Source organism: Felis catus, chromosome B1 (assembly GCF_018350175.1).
Source record: "Felis catus isolate Fca126 chromosome B1, F.catus_Fca126_mat1.0, whole genome shotgun sequence".
Classification (NCBI taxonomy): Eukaryota; Metazoa; Chordata; class Mammalia; order Carnivora; family Felidae; genus Felis; species Felis catus.
Window position 1 is genome coordinate 135,403,670 of NC_058371.1, and position 21,912 is coordinate 135,425,581.

Genomic DNA, 21,912 nt, shown 5'->3' on the forward strand with positions numbered 1-21,912 from the left:
TATGGCTTGTCATTATTCACTTGATATTTTAGACAGTGCGTTTAAAGAGGAAGACATTGGAACAGAAATATTGTCTTTTCTAAAAGAACAGCGATTATGAGAATAAAATTGAACATTTACCCCAAGACTATACCCTTGTATGGAATATGGTTTTTTTATAGTCATTCAATTTCCGTGATCCCCAGAGACTCCAGAAATCCCCATTTATTTTCCATCTGGTTCTTTCAAACAAGAAAAAATAATATGCTATTATTGCTCTACCTAACAGTTTGGAAAAATGGGTGTATATTTTAAATATAGTGGTTATGTAATTTAAAAATATGTGTATTGAAGCTTCTATTCCATTTAGTTTTTGTGTTCCAGTGTAAGTTAAGCACTTATGTGTCCTGGTAATACGTATCTTAAAATTCTATAATTTATTTATGCTCATCTCTGAGATTATATACCTGCCCAGGTTTAATTTTTTTATTTAGTTTTAAAAGCAAATGTAAAGAAAACAATTGCTTAAATAGCAAATTGTCAATACATATTATTTATCCTAACAATGTTCCAAAATTACCTTATATTTTATTTTCTTCCTGTTACTTTTTGATATTTTTCATGAACCTTTTATTTCTACCTTCATTTAAACTTATGCTTTGCTTATTCATGTTCATAGAATTCTCAATCATGTTAAAAACAAACATGGGTTTTGTTGGTTTATTGTCACAGATATCCTCTTGTTATTCTCCACAATCACCTTATTCATGAACTGTAAGTTGGGGACCAGGCTCTGCTTAGAAATAGCCCTTCGTGTTTGTTCCTCTATTCCCAGAGGAGTTTGCTGCACATGCCTGGATCCCTTTCCATCTGGCCTCTGCACAAAGGGTTTATCCCACTTTAACACAATTCTTTGTTTTACGGAGGACCTTGAGTTTATCTGAGGGTGAATACATATGAAACAATAATCATGTTACGGAAGAACCTGATCTGACCTTTTTTTTCATATCCAAACCCTAAGATGACAGAGAAACTACTCTTATACAGTAACAAAGACTAAAGAAGGTAAGGGCTGTAATAATGATAGGTCTGAAACAGAGCTGCAAAAAAAGTAACTGTGAAGGGTCTGATTTCTCTGGATACTATCCATTATCACAGTGCTTGTGTTTATATGACTTCAGGAAAAGAGAAAAAAGCTTGCTACGTTTTTGTATCATTGAAAAACCTTTGAGATTTTCAGTTTGTAAGACATTAACAAGAAACAGCTGTATTTGCATAGTGATCTATACGTAAACTTCATTGCAACGTATTTCTTTCAACAGGAAAATATTTATATTTAAGATATTAATAAAAAATGTAGAACTTTGCTTTCCTTAGTGTAAATAAAATTACAGTAAGATTCCTGAAACCTCATATGTAACTGAAAATCTTTTAAAATGCATGCTGGTCTCAGTGTTTAGAAATCAATTGATTTTCTTACTATGTATTCATGTTATTGAATCTTTTTTCCTGCAAATATACAGTTTTATAAGGAAATACTTAAGAATTTTGTGGTAATTTCGCTTAGTAATAGACTGGAGAAACAAAAAATCTAAAGAATAAACATCAAAAGGCCGAAAAGAACACACACACACACACACACACACACACACACACACACACATATCATATAGGTGCTTTTTTTAAAGGTGCTTTGTTTTCAATAATTTATTCCAAAATGTATTATGCAAAGTCGTCTCAAAGACATATGTGGGTTTGAAAGTTTTAGATGCTGATGCAGGTTGTTCATTTCTAGTAGAATGACTGGTTTGAAAGAAGGCAGCTGAAATCTGGAACCTAACTGGGTACACGTTACTTTGTGATGGTCAAAGAAATAGAATCCCATCTCCATGATCCTCAAAGCATACTAACATTTTTAGTTGAACATGCTGTCTTCAGAGAACTTTAAAACATATTTTCATAATAACAGTATTTGGATTTAAACTTAAAAAAATTACTCACTTTGAGTTTTAGTTTACTAAAACTACATTTGGAAACATTTCTCCCTATTTGGCCTTTGAACACATCTAATCCTTTTATTCTGAAAGGGTAAAGTGCCTTTTTTTTTTTTTTTTTTTTTTTTTATAGCTAGTATCCTTAAGAAGCAGAAACCTTGGGCCACCTTGTGTGGATCCTTGCAAATGGGTTCAACTTGCCAAAGGCAAAGTAACAAAAAGAAGCAATCAGCACGTCCCCTTTGCTTCATTTTCAGTAGAGGAAATTCACAAGCTCCTGTAGATTGCAGTGCTAGGAAAATAAAATTTGTCATTAGAACAATGGTATTACCACTTCCCCACTCTAAGCCTGTTTCAAAGTCTCCACTCATAATTAATTGCTGACTCAGTTTGCCTCCACTGCCAGAACTGAGGCTTGCCCCAAAGTGTCTACTGGGTTGATCATGTTAGAAACATGAGAGAGAGAGGCAAACTGATGATCACTAAGTAGTTCTGGATTTATCAAAGCGTGTTAATTTCGTGTAAACACTGTGTTTGTTAGGATTGCAAAGGTATAAATAATTGAAGGGGGAACCCCTAAAATTTTAAGGTAACCTGCTCAAGATCAGTGAGGGAAGGCAACATTTGAGACTGGGCTCTTCAACTCCTCGGTCCAGTAATGGACTGGAGCCAAACACGACACCATCCAGGAGTTTCAAAGCTGCGTAGTAAAATAGCTAGCGTGGGCAGTCCTTTTGTACTCCAGCTAGAGTAAAATTAACGCAGTCTTCCTTTTTTCCATCGCCGTCTGATAGCATCCAGCAAATGGGTGTAGGGTAGGGAGAGCAGAACCCAGGTGTCCTTACACAGCTGAGTCTTTTGAGAAATTGTAACCGAGGCGGGTGGGAACCACGGGAAAGCGTCAGTGAGTTGGGAGAGGGAAACGGGAGCAGCTGAGCGCTGGGCGAGGGGAAGGAAGCTGGGGTGTGTGCGTCTGGAAGGGAAGGGGGAAGAGGGGCAGGAGTGAAAACGGGGGCCAAACTCAAGCGGAGGGAACCCAGCGCCCGCTGCCTGCAAAAGGGGGCGAAAGCAGCCAGTAAGAGTGAGGGGGAAAGCGGGAAGACGAGGGAAGGGAAGGAAGTAAGGAAAGAGGAAGGAAAGGCAGGAGGGGAGAGAGGAAGAGTGTCTGCAATTTCTGCGGCCGGCTCAGTAGGAGGAGCAGGAGGAGAAAGAGGAGGATCCAGAGTCAGTCAGTCAGGCAGCCAGCGGGAGGTGGAGAAAGCAGGAGGAGGAGGAGGAGGATTAAAGATGGCCACCAACAGCTGCGGGAAACGGCAACAACCCCTCACTTTCCGGGATGGTCCCTGCGGGTCGGCCCGGCCTTGATGGAGAGGAGAAGCCCGAGAAGCGCCGAGGCTGAGGCGGCGGCGGCGGCGGGGACCCAGCGAGGAGGAGGACGCGGGGGAGCAGGGACCGGGGCAGGAGAAGGGGAAGGCGGCGGCGTCGCTGCCCCGGCCGCCTAGCGCCGCTGCCCGCGCCGGCGGACCGGTTCCCGCACCTCGCGGTCGCAGAATCCAGGCCGGCCCGCGGCCCCTGGCCCCGCCGCGGGGCTCCTGGGCCCCGCCGCGGACACTGTGCCCGCCGCCCCCTCCCCGTCGCCGGCGCGCACTCGGGCCCGCCGCGGTCCCAGCTCCCGGGCCAGGCCCGCCCGCCCTCCGGTGAGTGCCCACTGCCAGCGCCCCCCACCCCACCCTGCGCCCGGCCCGCCCGGGCCGCTTTGTTTGTGCGGGGCGGAGGCGCTGCCCACTCGCGGCCCTGTGCCCGCTGCCCCTGCGGACAGGCCGAGGCCCAGCTGCCGCCCTCCCCCGGGACCGCGCTGCCCCCAGCCGCCGCTGCCATCAGTCTTGGCTGCCTGCCTTGTGTCCTCCACCGCGGCCTGGAGAGGGCGCCGTCGCGGTGGGGTCGGGGTTGGGGTCACGCGCGGCTGGCGGTGGGGAGGGATGTTGGGGTATTTCGGGGGGCGGGGGAGGACAGGGCTGGACGTTGCCCCTAGTGAGCAGTGAAGGTGTAACCTAGCGGTCCAGGCATAGGGGTCCCGCCAAAGCCCCATTTCCAGACCCTGTGGGGTCTCCTTTCCCGGAGCCCCCCCAGCGCCCGTGCGCAGCCGAGCGAGGCCTCCATCCCTCGGGCGCTGTCTCCCGGGCCTCTCCTGCTTATTCCCAAGCCCTGCTCTCCCCCAACGCCCTGTGCTGGAAACCCTTCGTTTATGCGAGGAACCTAGATGCTCTTGGGGTGTTTGCCCTTTTATTCTCTTGTGCATGGGATGTGGTGGCCTCGCAAACATTCACAGTTACGGTGGGGTTCAAAGAGCAGTTGTGACCTTTCCTACCAAAAGCCTTTTGGCCCACCTGGCCAGTGTTTGATCCTCAGGTGCAGCGTTTCATTGATTTTTATCATTGAATTCTGAGATCTACACTATTAGGTCCTCTTTTCGCTGAAATAATCGGATAAAACCTGATTGAAAGGATGTTTACTATATGTGTGAATCCTTATCTCTACTTCCAGTGCCTTAAAAATGGTTGTTTCCTGTGGAAGAATGGTGCTAATGCATAGGAAAAACAGTTTTTTGTTCAGTAATGGGCATGAGTTGGTAGTTCCAAATGGTTATTGTAGTCTGAAAACCAAACATTAAAAAAGAAGAACAAAACCTTTTGCTTTGAGATAGCAGTATATTTTCAGGTTGGAATCATTTGAGAGCAGGTTTAGAACAATTAGTTTCCACCATCCGGCTAATTATAACAAACATAATGTAAAACAGAACCAAAAATATGTTGGTTAAAAAAAAAAAACTAGGTGTGTATTAGGACATAGGTCTAGCAAAAAATAAACCTTGCTTTAAAAAAACTTTATCATGGGACTCTAAGCACAGGAAATAGCTTGGTATGTTTTTCTTTTTTTATATTTAGAAATACATATGCATTAGACTGATTTGAGAACTCTTCCTAGGACATTTGAGCACAGTAGTACATGTTATACTTTGAACTATTCTCAACCTGCTAGAAATACAGATTTATACTAGTTTGTTTTTCTGTGTTGAAATTGATTCATGTAAAAAATGTTAGATTTCTAATTAAAAATTTCTGCACAAAGAAGATACGAATTAGAAAACATGTTCTGGTCTTGCAAAATGTAGTAAACAAAGAGTAAGTGACAAGCGATTGAAAAGTGGATCTAAGGGGTGACTGGGTGGCTTAAGTCGGTTGAGCATTCCCCTTTTGCTTAGGGCATGATCTGGCAGTTCCTGAGTTCGAGCCCCACATAGGGCTCTGTGCAGACAGTGCAGAGCCTGGAGCCTGCTTCGAGTTCTGTGTCTCCTCTCCCTTCCCCTCCCCTGCTCTGTCTCTCTTCCTTAAAAATAAATAAACGTTAAAAAAAAAAAAAGTTTGGAAAAGTGGATCTGAGATTATCTAACATACTATATCATGGAACTTGAGAACCACTGACTCCCAAGGAGGATGAGCCCTTAGTGATGCTAATCTGAAATCACACCCAAAGTAGGGCCATTTCTGTAGCATCCTGGAAGGATCATCTGGCACCTGATTTTCATACCTATATGATAACAGGTTCACATCTTTCTTCAACATTCTAAGTCTTTTTCTGTTTATGTAAGTTAAAATCTGCCTTCCTGATATTTCCGCTGAATTCCAGTTTCCCTTTGTGTGTATGATGCGTTTATCATCCATAAAAGAATTAAGAGATAAATGACTCCTACTTTAATTTTTTTTGTCATCAGGTTTAATGAAGTATAATATACATGCAGTAGTTTTGACAAATGTATACAATTGGATAATCACCACAATCAAGATAAGAAACATTTCCATCCAACCAAAAGGTTCTCTCCCTCTGCCCCCAGCCCCTGGCAACTATTAATCTAATTCACAGACCTATAGTTTTCCCTGTTCTAGAATATCACATAAATGAAATCCTACAATATGCAATATTTTGAGTCTTTTACTTAACATAATGATTTTGATATTCATTAAGTTGTTGCATGTGTCAGTAGTTTTTTCAGTGGTATGCTGATAAATGTGTTAACAACCTGCTCTCCAAAAAAAAATCCCGAATTTATAGTATTTGCTACTGTTTGTAGTGTAAATACTCTTACCATGGCCTATATTAAGGTATCTTGAGTCGTGCCTAGTTTGGGTCAGTTAGAAATAAAGCTGCAATAAACAATGTGAAGGACAGATATTTTCAGTTGGGATTACTGGGTCCTAGGAGAAGGGTATATTTATCAAAAGTAGTAATTTATATCGAATAGCCAAACTTTTTTCCAAAATGACTATAGTATTTTGTATTCCTACCAGCACTGTAAGAATTTCAGGTGCTCTGCATTCAGTACTTACTATTAGTTATTAAAATTTCAGCAATTATTATGTGTGTAGTCTCCTTTAACATTTTTGACTTTTTTTTTAAGTTTATTTATTTTGAGAGAGAGAGGGAGTGCACAAGAGTGGGAAGGACAGAGAGAGAGGGGGAGAGAATCTCACGCAGGGTCTGTGCTGTCAACACAGAGCCCCATGTGGTGCTCAATCTCATGAACCATGAGATCATGACCTGAGCCGAAAGCAAGAGTTGGACACTTAACTGACTGAGCCACCCAGGTGCCCCAACATTTTTGACTTCTTCTCATTTTCAGTAGTATTTGAACTAACATAGGAAGTTTATGATTGGCATTGCTGAATAATTTTATTTTTGGCTTGGTCATCAGTCATGGTCTCACTATAAAGGCTATAGCACTTAAAGGATGTTTCTTGATTTCTTGTGAAATTGCCTTTCATGAATTGCTTTTTTGAAAGGAATCAGTAAGGAATTCTAAAACTTAGCTGTTAACATTTTTTAAATGTGGCTAAGAAAAACCTAGGTAAAGATTTGTTTCTTTTCATAAAACTTTGGAATTTAAAAAAACTCAAAAAATTGGGGCACCTGGGTGGCATAGTTGGTTAAGTGTACAACTTGGTATCAGCTCAGGTCATGATCTCGCTGTTACAGGACTGAATCCCACATTTTGCTCTGCACTGAGTGGAGCCAGCTTAGGATTCTCTCTCTCCCTCTATCTCTGCCCATCCCACTCTTTCTCCCTCATTCTCTTTCAAAAGAAATAAACTTTAAAAAAAAAACCTCAAATTATAAAGTATTTCTTCAAATTTGCTTGGACTTAAAAAATAGTTCAATCATGTAATCTTTGAACTCATCCAGGAACTTGTAAGAAGTGTTAACACATAAATGAATATAGCATCACTTTCAATACTTGGAAAGCTAAATTTCATGGAAGATTATAGTGTATATTTTTGATTCAGTGTATTTGATTAAAAAAAATTTTTTTTTTAATGTTTATTTTTGAGAGAGAGAGAGAGAGAGGGAGACACAGAATCCGAAGCAGGTTCTAGGCTCTGAGCTGTCAGCACAGAGCCCGATGCAGGGCTCAAACCCACAAGCTGTGAGATCATGACCTGAGCTGAAGTTGGACGCTTAACCGACTGAGCCACCCAGGTGCTCCTCAGTATATTTGATTTTTATTGCTACTATCAAGTTGGTCAAGTTTTATTTGTTACATACTCATGTGTAATAAGTATTAATGGCATTCAGAGTGCTGATTTTATTCTGGGATCTATAATGGTTTTTAGTTTTTCCAGATGGAGCAATAAATTTAAACATAATTTAAAAATGGTACATTTGTGATACTTTAGTATACATCCTTAACTCTTCCTTATTTATTTTACCCATCCAAACTATACTCCTTAGCTCTAGATTCATATACCCAACAGCTAGTTTAGACTTACCTACTGAGATGTTCCATAGGCATGTCAACCTCAACCTGTCCAAACCTCAACTCATAACCTTACCCCCAAAATGTCCTTCCTGTGCCGCCTGTCTTCTCAATGTGAGGAAATGCCATTCTCATCTACCCTGTCCTGAGTGGAATCCAGACCTTCATCTTCTACTCCTTTGTCTTCCTCAGTTTCCACCCCCAGGCACATACTAGGTCCAATTGCTTTTGTCTTCTAAGTATTTCTCCTCTTCTGTTTCCTCTTTAGAGGCCTTGATTCAGGCCTCTGTTTCTCAGCTGAAGTGCTACAGTGCCCTTCTATACATACTCTCCTTAGCTGTAGTCACACCTCTGCGCATCACTTCCTCTCACCCTGTTTCCAAAACAAATTTTCCTTTTTAATTTGGAAAAATACACGGTTATGATCTTTTCAGTATGTTTTTCCTCCTCTTTAAAATCTTTTAATAGATTCTAAGCCATCAAAAGCCATTAAAGCATGGGGTCCTATTCTGTACAAAGCTCTGTGTTTGTGACCAGGCTCTAGCTTCTCCAGTCTCCTCTCTGACAGCCATTCATTTGTTCATTTAAAAAAAAAAAAAAAAAAAGAAAAAGATTTGAGTGCTCTGCAGAGTTCTAGGTGATGGAGTTTTATCAAGGGACTTAAATTCTAGAGGGGGACAGATGACAAGTGTATACTATTGTCAGTTGGTGATGAGTGCAATGGAACAACATAAGGCTAGGTAAGGAGTTAGGGAGCAGTAGGTTGCTGAGGTGTGGGTGTGGTGCCATTTATAGAGGGCTGTATGAGAAGGCTCTATTATGACATCTGAGCAGAGACTCAAAATATTCAAGGGAATGAGAGTTTTAGATCTGCGAGAAGAGCACGTGCTGAGGGGAGGGTGCTTGAGATGTCTAGACAACAGCAAGGGGTTGGCGGAGGGAGGTGAGAGCTGGGGTCAGGCTAGTGGAGGCTCGGCAGACTAAGCAGGCCAGCGTGAGGACTTTGACTTCTGAGCTCAGTGAGTTTGACCCTAGAGTGCGTCCTCTCCATGGACAGAGATGCATTCCTATCTCCTACTTGAGGTTTCTGAAGTATGCCACCTTTCTTACCTTAAGCCTTTCCTTCTACTGGGAATAGTGCTAGATTATCCCTCCTCTGTGTTCCCTTAGCACTCTTTGTCATACCCCTACTTAATAGCTGCTTTGTTTGTCTCCTCTCCCTAGGCTGAGGCCCTCAATTTTTTTTTAAACCTCTGAATTCCTATTTCATTGAATTAATGTCTGTTGAATTTTAGAATTTCTGAGAATGGGACTAATTACTGAAAACTGGGTAAGAGGTACTTAACAGTACTGTGTAGTGACTGCTACCCTGATGTGAATGTGGATTCTATGTTTTGCTGACCACTGTGCATTTAGTGCTGGAGCAATGAGCTGTGCATAATAAGTGCTCAGTAAATACTGGGTGAATGATTAAGTGCACACCCGTGTACCAGCCTTTGCCTGTTCTTTCTTCTGCTTCCCTTAAACCCATGGGCAAGCTTCCCCCAAATCTCTTAACCTCTTTCTCTACTGCCTTATTTGCCCTTTCTCTAATCACAAGCTCAAGAAATGACAAATACTTCAGAAATTTTTTCATTCATTCATTAGCAGCGAATGTAAATGTAACAGAGAAATGTAGATAATTTCTCTCCAGGCTAAATAGATGGTGGTCATTGCACAGTTTTTGGTTCATTTGCACTTCTGTTTTCCTTTCTTTGGCAGGAATTTTTGGGGGCTATTTTATTACTGGGCCTTTGACTCTTTAATAAACCACTGATAGGTCTAGAATATCACTTCTATAAACAACTCAAGCAGGAGCAGGGTGTGAAAAGTCTAGTACTAGAAATAAAATAGTATTTCTTAGTGAGTTTCATTTGGTTGAACAAACAATTAGAGTTGGTGATTTACCTTACTATCCTGGTGCAGGCCTTTGGGGAAATGGCCGGCCCTAGCAGGGAGTCTTCAGCCCCAGAACATCTAGGTATCATCTTAAGCCTGGAACTCTTACCAGTAACTCTTGAATCCCTCAGTCCTTACATCTCGGGCTTCCACATTCTGTCTGACTGTCTCCTTCCCCAGTACCTGCATGTCTTTGAGCCTGCAGGGAAAGGATGGTGGGAGATCCCAAGTGACCTACCCGCAAAAGCTGTAAGAAGAGGCAGAGCATTTAAAGTACCATATGTTAGGGATAGGAATAATTTTTCATTTATGTTTTACTAAAAATTGTGTGCAGTAGGCTGTCTTATGTATAACATAAATATTGGATTATTGATCTTCCATAGTGTTGTAATCCATTGTGACAGGCCTGGTGGTGATAGGTCCTCTAGTGTTTTAGTACATGAAATACCTTGTATATCTTAGTCTGTTTATTGTGGGTACTATTTGTATTGTGACCAACAAAATTATAATTTCACTAAGTGCTGAGTTTTTGTTTTGTTTTGGGTTTGAGTTTTTTTGTTGTTGCTGTTTTAATGGTTATGCGTGAGTAGGGCCTTCATTTTATTTCTCTAATAGAGTGGTCTTACTATTAAATTTGTACGTTGGTTTTCTTAGGTTAAGGAAAATTACTAGTGACTTAGGTTTAAGTTCTCTCACAAATTAAAAAAAAAAATCGTCCTTGCTTCTATTTGTATGCAGTATATTAGCGTATGACTTGGGATAATATTAATGCATTTAGTTATTTTAAGTTCAATATATCATTGTTTGTGCTGTTCTGCAAAAGAGCATTATGGTGGTCAGGTGCTACAGTACCTGAGCATGCTTGAGACTTGTGGGTGCACTTTGACAACCCTTTCTTTTTGTTATGCTGACCCAGCAGCAGACACTGTTAAGCCTTAGGAAAACTGAATCTGCTTAGCAAGGAAAACAGACTTAGGTGGTACTGGTACCTACCATCCATTTTGGTGAAGTTACAAGCTTAGATTAATAACTAAGTCAACTAATTGTTGTGAAGCTATAGTGGATTTAAAGTACTGTACTTGTATTTTGAGTCTAGAAGACTATTGGATGAGATTTTTTTTTTCCTAATAAACTAATTACAGTTATTTGTTCTTTTGTGTATGGCCTAATCCCTTTAAAGTATTCATTATTACTACTTATGAAAGATAAGTGCCTATTTATAATGGCACTTCAGAGGCCCAGAAATTAAGGGATTGGAATTCTTGCTCTACCTCTGCCATTAGAGAGTTGTGTTACTTTGGGCCTGTGACCTGTCCCATCTGGCCTCTGATTCTTCATCTGTTGACAGTCCTTTCTACTGCAGAGCCCTTAGATAAAATAATAGTGACAACTGAGTTTTGACACTAATTCTTTTTGCTTTCCTCAGTTCTTAAGCCCTTGGTACCTATGTTGTGAGAGGGATCATGCTACAGGGTACTTTTGACACAGGTAAAAGGTATGTTGTCAATACTTGATGAATTTGCTGCATTTTTAATTTTTTTTAATTAAAAATTTTTTAATGTTTATTTATTTGAGAGAGAGACAGAGTGTGAGCAGGCAAAGGGTAGAGAGAGAGGGAGACACAGAATGCAAAGCAGGCTCCAGGCTCTGAGCTGTCAGCAGAGAGCCCAGCGTGGGGCTCAAACTCATGAACCATGAGATTATGACCGGAGCTGAAGTCGGACACTTAACTGACTGAGCCACCCTGGAGCCCCTGCTGCATTTTTAAATAGCATTTCCAGCTTCCTCTTCCTGTATGTTTCTCCGTAGCCTGTTTTATTCTTCTTCAGCCAGTGTGGACTTAACGAGGCCAGTTAATTTAATATTAGCCTAAGAAAAGTAAGAATTTGATACATAGCCAATATATTTTTTATTGAAGTATAGTTGGCATATGGTGTTCTACTTAGCCATTATTCCTCCTCCTCCTCCTCCTTCTCCTCCTCCTCCTCCTCCTTCTCCTCCTCCTCCTCCTCCTCCTTCTCCTCCTCCTCCTCCTCCTTCTCCTCCTCCTCCTCCTCCTCCTTCTCCTCCTCCTCCTCCTCCTTCTCCTCCTCCTCCTCCTTCTCCTCCTCCTCCTCCTTCTCCTCCTCCTCCTCCTTCTCCTCCTCCTCCTCCTCCTTCTCCTCCTCCTCCTCCTCTTCTCCTCCTCCTCCTCCTTCTCCTCCTCCTCCTCCTTCTCCTCCTCCTCCTCCTTCTCCTCCTCCTCCTCCTCCTCCTCCTCCTTCTCCTCCTCCTCCTCCTCCTTCTCCTCCTCCTCCTTCTCCTCCTCCTCCTCCTTCTCCTCCTCCTCCTCCTCCTCCTCCTCCTTCTCCTCCTCCTCCTCCTCCTTCTCCTCCTCCTCCTCCTCCTTCTCCTCCTCCTCCTCCTCCTTCTCCTCCTCCTCCTCCTCCTTCTCCTCCTCCTCCTCCTTCTCCTCCTCCTCCTCCTCCTCCTCCTCCTCCTCCTCCTCCTTCTTCTCCTCCTCCTCCTCCTTCTCCTCCTCCTTCTTCTCCTCCTCCTCCTCCTTCTCCTCCTCCTCCTCCTCCTCCTCCTCCTCCTCCTCCTCCTTCTTCTCCTCCTCCTCCTCCTTCTCCTCCTCCTCCTCCTCCTCCTCCTCCTCCTTCTTCTCCTCCTCCTCCTCCTCCTCCTTCTTCTCCTCCTCCTCCTCCTCCTCCTTCTCCTCCTCCTCCTCCTCCTCCTCCTCCTCCTCCTCCTCCTTCTTCTTCTCCTCCTCGTCCTTCTCCTCCTCCTCCTTCTTCTCCTCCTCCTCCTTCTTCTCCTCCTCCTCCTTCTTCTCCTCCTCCTCCTCCTTCTCCTCCTCCTCCTCCTCCTCCTCCTCCTCCTCCTCCTCCTCCTCCTCCCTTCCTTCCTTCAGGGGAATGCCAGAGAGAGAGGGAGTGAGAGAATCCCAAGTAGGCCCCACACCACCAGCATGGAGCCTGATGCAGAGCTCAAACTCATGAACTGTGAGATTATGAACTGAGCTGAAACCAAGAGTCGGATGCTTAACTGGTTGAGCCACCCAGGCGCCTCTAGGACTCAGCAGTTGAAAAAGAATCCCACAAGTGGCACTCCTGACTGGCTCAGTTGATGGAACATGCAACTCTTGATCTCAGTTTGTGAGTTTGACCTCCACGTTGGGTATAAAGATTACTTAAAATACATCCTTAAAAAAAAAACAAAGACAAACCACAAGTATCTTCTCAAAATATCCAGATCTCTTAGTATGTTCTGAGTGTTTGAATTTGGGAAAGCAATGTATATATTTGCTTTAACTTCTCTAACATTTATTCAAACTGTATTACCTTACTGATACATATATTTTTTATGCATTTTTTTAAGTTTAAAAAAAAATTTTTTTAATGGTATTTATTCTTGAGAAAAGACAGAGACAGAACATGAGCAGGGGAGAGGCAGAGAGAGAGAGGCAGACACAGAATCCGAAGCAGGCTCCAGGCTCTGCGCTGTCAGCACAGAGCCCGACGCGAGGCTCGAACTCATGAACCACGAGATCATGACAACCTGAGCCGAATGAAGTCAGACGCTTAATTGACTGAGCCACCCAGGTGCCCCTGTGTTTGTGTATTTTGAAGTAATTATAAAATACAGGAAGTTGCAAAAATTGTAGAATCCCATGTACCTTTCACATATCACCCTTTACCTAGTGGTAACATTTACATGACTATAATATAATACTGATTTGTGTTTTATTACTAAAAGCATAATGATCTTGCTTATTTTGAAAAATGTTGACAAATACAAGAATGTTGATATTTATTTTCACCTCAGGGTGAAGAGGTTAGCATTTACAAATTCAGATTCTGTGCCTTATATCTGTAGATACCAGACAAAGGTCTCTTTCCTGCATTTGCTGTAAAAAGGGTGACAAGTAACTAGGCAAATGGCTGATTATTTTCCACTGGGTAGTTCATTCACAGCACTGGATACAGTCATGTAAAATTTCAGTTACACGGCATTCTTAATTCTGCTTTGCTGGACTTCTTTATTTAATCATTACTATATTTGCTTACTGTGAACTTTCATTCTTAACGTGCAACAGAATATAGACAAAGAAATATTGGACAGTTAGTTAAGGCATATTTATTAAGTACCCTCTATCACTGTACTGAATATAGAGGAGATTTTGGAAAAGCAGAGGGGTATTTATAGTGTAGATGAATAAACAGCTGTAGAACATTACCACATATTGTATAATGTATTTCAGCAAGTTTTATTCTCTAAACACATACACATAGGGATATAATTGGCCCTCAGTAAGCATTTGTTGAGTGAATGAATGTACTTAGGTAATAAGCATGTTGTCACAAAATTATGTAAGTCTTAAGAAAATAAATGTTTACTGTCACTCTTAGGAATTCTAAAACTATTCATTATCGACTGAAAGAATGATAATACATGTTTTATTATGTTTCTTTATTCTTTTTGCCCTAGAAATCTTTTGGTAAATTCATAATCAGTTTTTCTTGATAAAAGCCTGGGTCTCTCTGACTCTAAAGCCCAGGTTCTTTCCCCATGGCACATTGCTCATTAAAACACAGTATTAGGTGATTTAGATGATAAATGCCATGTTTAAATAAACAAGTATGAAATAAAAATAAACCGTGTCAGTTGTTTTTAGGAAAATCATTGATTTGCTTAATAATTTTATTTAGCTTGACTTACTTGTGTAATGACTAGTGACTAAATTAGATCAAGTATAAGGGGTTCAGCTGGCTCTAAGAACCTAGTTCTTATTTCCCAAAATGATGATACACTGTAAATAGACTCTAAAATGATGCTAATAATGTATATTAGTAATTCTATAATTTTTCCTAAATATCTATTAAATGTTTTACAGTATGCTGTGCTGGGTGCATTGGGAGCTACATGGATGTCTAAGACATGTATAGTTTTCTAATACCTTTATTATATGGTGAAGGTAAGATAGATTCATAAGTAATTGAATAGTATGTGATTAGTCTGTGAGGTACAGAAGTTCTATGGATGCTTAGTGAGTAGAAAGGTTACTTTTAGTTGAGACAATTAGGGGAACCTTAAGATGATGTTTGATCTGAATATCAGGGAGATTGATGGGATTTCCTTGGTGAATATTGAAACTTGCTTATGTCAGAATTACAGAAAATTATAAAATAAATCAATTTTACTGTCAGATGAGTTTTCTAGGAAGAAATTAGTCTGACTTTAATATTTAAATAATGAAGATAAGGATTAGGAATAAAGTAAAACATTTAGGAAAACTATTTTTAACATGAAAACTTTACTTCTGCTCCTGAAGTATTTTAGAGCTTAGGTCACCCTGAAAATTGTACTAAATATGATTTTATTCTTTTTAAAGATAATTTGATCTGTTGGATTAATGACAAATGTGCTATATATATTTCATCTTAGTTTGGTAACTCCAAAAATAGGTGAGTTATCTCTTTGGTCAAAATGAGAACAGTTTTATTGCTGTTTTATTGTTTCTGAGGTTCCTGTGTTTAAAGTATTTCTATTCTCTCTGAGTGAAATGTCATTGGAAAACTTATCTTGACATTGTGAAGTTCATTGCTAAGAGGTAGCTCTTGGTGGCAGCTTGAAGAAGAGGCTGGAGGAAGAAGGAAAGGGACAGTGGGGTTGAATGACAACACCATGGGAAAAGGAGGGGGAGAGAGGGAGAGAAAGAATTTTGTATAAAGGAGAATCGTTCTACCTGAGGTTATTCAATGTAGCCAATGCTATGCTGGACCTAGTCAGACCTAAAGTATTTCTGAAAGCTATAGTGTCTTGGCCAAACCTATATAAAGAGCAGAAAATATTTTGAGTTTGCTTTAGTTATGTAATAAATATTAGTGGAGAATGGTGTCAACACATTCATTTGTGTTCTCCACCTCCTTTTCCACAGAGACCTAGATTTAAATCTGAGTCACCAGAGTAAATAAGTTCAGTGATTCCCAGCTTGTGTTAGATTGCATAACCTAACCAACCACACGGGTTGGCATAGGTGTTTCTACTTTCGGGAGGGTGTGGGGAAGCCGGACAGGACATGGCAGCTGTCGAAAGGCATGAATGCTACCATTACCACCGACATGTACTCGTGTGTTTGGGACAGGGCAGGAGAAATACATGCCGAATAGCCCTTCTGAGATGACAATACTTAAAATACTAGTGATCTGTAGGCATAGCTTGGAGAACAGTATTGTATCTTTCTTAGAAAGCTTATTCTTTTTTTTTCTTTATGAATTTGCATGCACTTTGAATTTTCTCAGCCTAAGACATTCATCAAAAATGAGCCATTTTTTGACTGTTGCTTGCCAGTGTTGAAAGATCTTTAAAAGGATCCTCATATTCTAGCCTTTCTTCCTACTCTGCTTGTTAACACCTACGTTAAGTGTAGATTTTAATAGTTGCTTTGCATATCCTGATGTCAAAACATCATTCCAGTCCAGTCCAGTGAGAATCATTTGCCAAGTGCTATTTTAATGGAAGAGTTGCATTCCAGTACCTAATTGTTGTTTTGGTGGTATTATTTAGTACAAGCATGCTTATATCAATTAATCACATCTGCATGTTTTTTTTTTTTTTTTTCCAGTTTTGTTAAAGCTTAGAAATGCTCTTATAGCATGCTGATTTTGGTATTTAAAACCTTTTTGTCTCATCCTTCTGAGTAGCAGAGTTAAGTACTATACACAAGTTTTGAGTTTGGTGCATTTCATCATCTACTGTCACTAAGGGGTCAATAAAATAGTCCTATTTTTACAAAATTTTTTAAAGATGGCAAAGTGACTACTTTAGTAAAGAATCCTCTGGTTTATTGGAGTTACAGTTAAAACTAAATTACGTTATTATTTTCCCATCATATCTGTTTTCTTCATGAGAATTCAACTCACTATAAGGTGTCTGCGAACAGCAGTTTAGAAGATATATTAGCCAGTAACTTATTCCCAGATGCCTGTAATAAAATGGATTTTTAAAAAATAAATATTAAACATAGTGTTAGATTGAGGAAACGGTTATAGTAATACAAAATTGGAACAGAGGAAAATAATTGCCTGGTGAAAGGGTAAGCATAAATGAAATTAATCCATGGTACGGGATGCATTTTTCATTGCACTTAATGATCGATAGGGAGTTGTTTTGGGGAAGAGGAACTTAGAACTCATATCACACTTGGTTTTGTTAGAGTAAGGTTTTCCCTGGAAGTTGTCATTCCACAGTGACTGTATTGCGGTCTAAGTTGAGTATATTTGACACTCCTTACTATCGTCTGAATTCTTGATTGTTTTTTTCAGTCAACAAGAGTTTTGTTTTGTTTTTTAAGTTTATTTAAGCAGTCACTACACCCAATGTGAGGCTTGAACTCATGACCCTGAGATCCAGAGCTGCATACTCTACTGACTGAGCCAGCCAGGCGCCCCTCAGCAAGAGTTTATGAACTGTCTACTTTCTGTGCTGAAAATGTCAAAATGATAAAATACTATTCCTCATTTCAAAGAACTAGTAAACTACTTTGCCTTATGAACAGATAATTACTAAATATTGTGGTAATGTCTGTTTTGAGTTTCATTAGCTTCCTTCTCTAGCCACAGTATTTGAGGTTCCTTACTAGTCATTGCACTTGTTCGTGCTGCAACTCTCTTGGCTTACCTAGGGTAAGTACACACACCTTTTTCCTTGAATCTTGGGCTGCTTTGCAGTTTTTCCTTATACCTGTGATGATCCCATTTGTGGCTTGATCTTTTTAGTTAGGAATCAAGGTAGGGAAAACCAGGAGAGGGAACTTTAATGAAGGTGTAATAATAACGAAGCCAGACTTTGGAGAAAGTGAGGGGAATCCCATATTGGGTACCAAATAGAATTAGAAGTTTAAGTTTCATAAGGGAGTATTTAGCATTGATCAGAAGAAATACTAATTGGGTCACCTGGCTGGCTCTGTTGGTAGAGCATGTGACTCTTGATTTCAGGGTTGTAAGTTCAAGCCCCACGTTGGGTAGAGAGATAATTTAAAAATAAATAAAATCTTAAAAATAAAGGGAGATATTAATCTATATGACTAGACATATGCACTGTTTTACTGCCCTGATATACCTTATCTGTTTTATTAATTTCTTAATCAAGAAATTACTGCTTAGAACTTTGGGGAATAAAATGGTTGGTCATTTCTATATGCTATAATAGAATATATTTATAAAATGTAATATAGTCTTTGTGTTTTTCTCTACTTTAAAAAATTATAATCTAATGATTAAAAAAAGTTTTTTTGGCATATGTATGTCCAAGAATCATATTATGTTATTTTAATATAACTGTATTACAAAGTTTACAGTCCTACCATTTAGAAAATAATTTTTTTCTTTTGCTTATGTATTTGTTTCTAAACTCTGTAAGTTTGCTTACTTGTACAATATCTCAAGATTTGATAGAGTTTTATTGTATTAATGATATGATAGAACATGGCCAAGTTTTAGACTAGGGCAGAGGTTACTGTTATACAGGACAGACTGGAAGGAGTCCACACTTAGAAATAGTACTGCATGTTGCAGCCATTCTCGTTTAAACTACAGGTGTTGAGGAAAGGTCTCTAGTAAGCCATATTAGGAGTAGGACGGCCAGGGAGCCATCCATGCAACCTTTTGTTATGTGAATTTGAGGTAAAGAAGCACATGGAATCTTAGAGAGTGTGCGCGCGCGCGCGTGTGTGTGTAAATGAATAAAATAAGTACCTACATGTACACACGTATGAGTGACTGCCAGAGAATTCTGTTTGTGGGTACTGGACCTGATTTCTGTCCTTGGGATTGGGACTGGTAACCAAAAATAGGTGTCCCAGTCCTAGGAAGAGAAAAGGCAGGGACCAGACTGGGAACCTCTAAAAGTGTCAAAACAGAAGCCTAGTTATGATAACTGAGGTATCAACAGGGCTAAAATGGCAGAAAGGGTAAGAATAGAGCAGAGGGTGTATCAGAACAAGCTAGGATCCCTTGTCATCTAATCTGGGGTGTAAGGGTTAGGTGGATTAGTGTTAATAACGACTTGATCTGGGGGCACCTGGGTGGCTCAGTTGGTTAAACCTCAGACTTTGGCCCAGGTCATGATCTCGCAGTCTGGGAGTTCGAACCCTGCGTTGGGTTCGTTGTTGACAGGTTAGAGCCTGGAACCTGCTTCAGATTCTGTGTCTCTCTCTCTGCCCCTCATGCTCATGCTCTATTTCTCAAAAATAAATTAAAAAAATAAATTAAAAAGTAACGACTTGATCTGGAATTGAAGATTGGGGCTAAAACTGCTGTCATGAGTCTGTGTTGGTGACCTAGGATTTAAGTAACAGGAGAAGCAGGCTGGGCTTGACTTTTTTTTTTTTAATGTTTTATTTATTTTGAGAGAGAGAGAGAGAGAGAGAGAGAGAGAGAGAGAGAGAGAGAGAGAGAGAGAATGTGAGAGCAAGCCGAGGAGGGGCAGAGAGAGAGAATCCCAGGCAGGCTCTTCACTGTCAGCTCAGAGTCTGATGAGGGGCTCAATCTCACCAACCGTGACATCATGACCTAAGCCAAATCAAGAGTCAGCTGCTTAACTGACTCAGCCACCCAGGTGCCCTTTGACATTTGTATGCTAAATATCTTTTTATTTTAAGTTTATTTATTTTGAGAGAGAGACAGACAGCATGAGTAGGGGAGGGGCAGAGAGAGAGAGGGAGAGAGAGAATCCCAGGCAGGCTCCTCACTGTCAGCACAGAGACGGATGAGGGGCTGGAGCTCATGAAATCGTGAAATCATGACCTGAGCCGAAACCTAGAGTCGGACGCTTAACTGACTGAGCCACCCAGGTGCCCTATACTAAATATCTTTTAAGGAAAAAATTCATTTCCATTGTTAATCAGTAATCATTTACTTTGCTTTATTGGCACTGGTAAGGCATCACGAGTTGCAGAGAACTGCTGATGCCTCATTGTAAAGTCTTAACAGGGAACTGCTGTTGAAGTGAACAAACTGAAGCTTTGGAGTAAATACGCTTTGTTGCAAAATAAGAGGATATGAAAAAGCATGGTAGGCATGAGGGTTCTAATGTCATAATTCTGGAGGCAAAGTACAATATGTTAGGAGTTGAGTTTTTTGAGCAGGGTAAGAGGAAGTAAAAAAAATATGATAATTTGACATTAAAATGAGAACCTTCCACACTCTTTTTACTTCCTAGAAGTCGTAATAGCATTTTGGGGGTTGCAGTTAGCTGATAGTCATTAGCTTAAAGGGAACAAAAGCCATTTTTGGAATCTGTACTGGACATTGAATGACAAATTGAACAAGTGGGGCTTGATCAGAAAAAAACTAGAGACCTCTAGAGATCTCATTAGCAATTAAAAACAATTTTTTTTTAATGTTTATTTTTGAGAGAGAGAGAGAGCATGAACAGGAGAGGAGCAGAGAGAGAGGGAAACAGGCTCCAGGCTCGAGGCTGTCAGCACAGAGCCCAATGTGGGGTTCAAACCCACAAACTGTGAGATGATGGCCTGAGCCAAAGTCAGACACTCGACTGAACCACCCAGGCACCCCTCATTAGCAATTTTTATACCTTCTCTCTAGACTCCCTGCCTTGCCTTTTCAGTTTTTATATTCCAATAAGAAAGGATTATGGGGCGCCTGGGTGGCGCAGTCGGTTAAGCGTCCGACTTCAGCCAGGTCACGATCTCGCGGTCCGTGAGTTCGAGCCCCGCGTCGGGCTCTGGGCTGATGGCTCAGAGCCTGGAGCCTGTTTCCGATTCTGTGTCTCCCTTTCTCTCTGCCCCTCCCCCGTTCATGCTCTGTCTCTCTCTGTCCCAAAAATAAATGTTAAAAAAAAAATTTTTTTTTTTAAATAAAAAAAAAGAAAGGATTAGATTACCCTGTTCAGATCAGGTATCTGTCTCCCAGAGACAGGGACGAGCATTATGAGGCATAGTTATAATCCCAGGAGTCTATGCTTGTGTGCTGGGGGCCACTCCTAAGAAGGGGAAATCAAAAGTGGGGCAGCCCTCCTAGGAAATATGTAGAATATCTCAGCCTTTAGTAGTTTAATCCCTTTTCCCTTCTTTTCTTTCCCCTCCTTTTCCTCCCCACTTACGTAAATGCAGAAGATAACCCTGCTGTCCCATCTGTTGATGCATTTTTAGTGGGAGAAAATCTCCATGCAAGCTGAGGTACCACATCGAGAGGCAGGGCCATAGGGATACTGAGTCTAGGTGATAGCCTGCTGCCACTGGTTTCATTGTGATTCTTGATATTTTACAACTTAAATTTAATTACTGCTAAATTGTCATTTGCATGATTGGAGGAAAAGAAAGGGAAATAAAAAGAAAATGTGTTTAAAGGGAAAGATGGGGTACTTACTATACACCAGTGACTAGTAAGGATATAAATGATGGCTTCAATCTTTAGCTTTTCATCAGTGCATACACCCTAATCTGTTTTACTTCAGATTTTGTACCTTCTGCTAGTATCTTGGCTTATCAGGGTTCTGTTCCTAACAAGCTGACCTAGTCCTTTATTCTTCTTGTTTTGTTTTTATTTTTATTTTTCATATCTTTTTTATTTTGAGATAGAGGTGGTGGGGTGGAGGGGCAGAGAGAGTGAGGGATAAAGAGAATCCCAAGCAGGTTCTGCACTGTTAGCACAGAGCCCAATTCGGGACTTGAACTCACAAACTGTGAGATCATGACTCAAGCCAAAGCCAGATGCTTAACTGAACCACCAGGTGCCCCCTAATCCTTCATTCTTGAAAGGGTCTGAGCCTCTGGTAATTCCAACAGTATAGAATTGTGATAGTCTTTCACTAACCTTAACGTGTACACAGTATTGTAAGAATGTATTCCAGATCTCCCAGAGTTCTTCTCATGGTTTTCCAAGCCCCAAAGTCATAGTAGCAATCTCTTCTCCCCTTGCTAGTCAGGGACAGTCACCCCCAGCCAATTCTGTAGCCTCTGTTTTTGCTTTTCTTGTTTTTCTACTGTCTCGAGGAAATCAAACTGAACATGATAAGCTCAGCTTTCAATAGAGTGAAGCAGTTATTTTGTTTCCTGGTATAAATATTTCCTCATTGGGTACTAAAACTTCTAGATCAGCAGATTTCAGAGTTCTTGAGATAAAAGGCAAAACTTTGAGAGCAGAAATCACTCTACGAAAATCATTGGTTCCCTCAGCCATTGTATTC

The 21,912-nt window shown here is 40.7% G+C and overlaps 1 protein-coding gene and 1 long non-coding RNA gene across 11 annotated transcripts in view; one reads left to right on the plus strand and one right to left on the minus strand.

The window, feature by feature from the left end:
• Positions 1-1,671: 1,671 nt before the first annotated feature.
• LOC109499444 lies at positions 1,672-3,094 on the minus strand. The gene is made up of 2 exons (XR_006596968.1): positions 2,568-3,094; positions 1,672-2,265 (listed from the first exon to the last, which is right to left on the minus strand). It is a non-coding gene; the product is annotated as an uncharacterized LOC109499444 (long non-coding RNA).
• A 510-nt stretch (positions 3,095-3,604) lies between these two features.
• WDFY3 (WD repeat and FYVE domain containing 3) overlaps positions 3,605-21,912 on the plus strand; it is a 277,594-nt gene continuing 259,286 nt past the window's right edge. For 6 of the 10 annotated variants that reach the window (XM_045056143.1, XM_045056147.1, XM_045056144.1 and 3 more), the window contains exon 1: positions 14,654-14,677. The gene's annotated coding sequence lies outside the window, so the exon portion shown is untranslated. Of the gene's footprint in view, positions 3,671-14,653; positions 14,678-21,912 lie in introns of those variants that run through there. The other 4 variants (XM_023252964.2, XM_023252963.2, XM_045056148.1 and 1 more) reach the window with 2 other exon arrangements.